Genomic DNA, 897 nt, shown 5'->3' with positions numbered 1-897 from the left:
TATCTAGTGTTTGGGTTGCTTCCATTTCATCTATTTCTGTTATTTTTTTCTGGGGATTTCTGTTTTTCTTTTTACTTTTTAAAGATTTTATTTATTTATTTTTAGAGAGAGGGGAAGGGAAGGAGAAAGAGAGGGAGAGAAACATCAATGTGTGGTTGCCTCTCATGTGCCTACAACTGGGGACCTGGCCCCCAACCCAGGCCTTGACTGGAAATCAGACCAGTGACACTTTGGTTCACAGGCCCATGCTCAATCCACTGAGCTACACGAAATAGGACCTCTGCTTTTCTTTTGTTTGGGACATTTTTGTTTGTCTTCACATTTGTTTCCTGTGTGTTAGGTAGATGTGCTATGTCTCCCCCCATAATGTGGAATGCTTCACAAATTTGCATGTCATCCATGTGTAGGGACCATGCTAATCATCTTAGTATTGTTTTATTTTGTATATATACATATACAATGTAGTATATGTGCTGCCGAAGTGAGCACCAGATACTTTTTAATAAGAGCAAGTCTGGATGAAGAAACTGACAAATTATTCAATAATTAGCATATTTCAGGCTTTTTGGCATGCAATCTTCAGTGGAAGGTTTCTGCCTTCCTAATAAAGGAAAAAGTGGTATCAGAACTCTCACCCTTTCTGCTCATGCTCTCCTTTGAATCCTGTTTGAAGTTTCTGTGACTCATTTGAGTTGTTAAACTTTACTCTGTTTTTCTTCTCTTCATTAAATGCACTGTGTTGCAGTGGTTCTTCCTGTTTCTTGGGATTTCAATACCCCAGATTTTTATGCCCTAACCTCTTCCTGCCACCACTATATTTTAAACATTTTATCTCTACCCATAAGCCCTCCCTTCATTAAATCACTGATTTGTTTTTCTTCAGCCATAAGCAATTTG

The 897-nt window shown here is 38.4% G+C and overlaps 1 non-coding gene across 1 annotated transcript; it reads right to left on the bottom strand.

The window, feature by feature from the left end:
• Positions 1-362: 362 nt before the first annotated feature.
• On the bottom strand, positions 363-472 carry LOC114505831. Its single transcript, XR_003685297.1, has one exon. It is a non-coding gene; the product is annotated as a U6 spliceosomal RNA (small nuclear RNA).
• Positions 473-897: the final 425 nt, after the last annotated feature.

This window comes from Phyllostomus discolor, chromosome X (genome assembly GCF_004126475.2).
Source record: "Phyllostomus discolor isolate MPI-MPIP mPhyDis1 chromosome X, mPhyDis1.pri.v3, whole genome shotgun sequence".
Taxonomy (NCBI): Eukaryota; Metazoa; Chordata; class Mammalia; order Chiroptera; family Phyllostomidae; genus Phyllostomus; species Phyllostomus discolor.
Note: the sequence above shows the minus strand (reverse complement) of the source record. Positions and strands in the feature narration are given on the sequence as shown.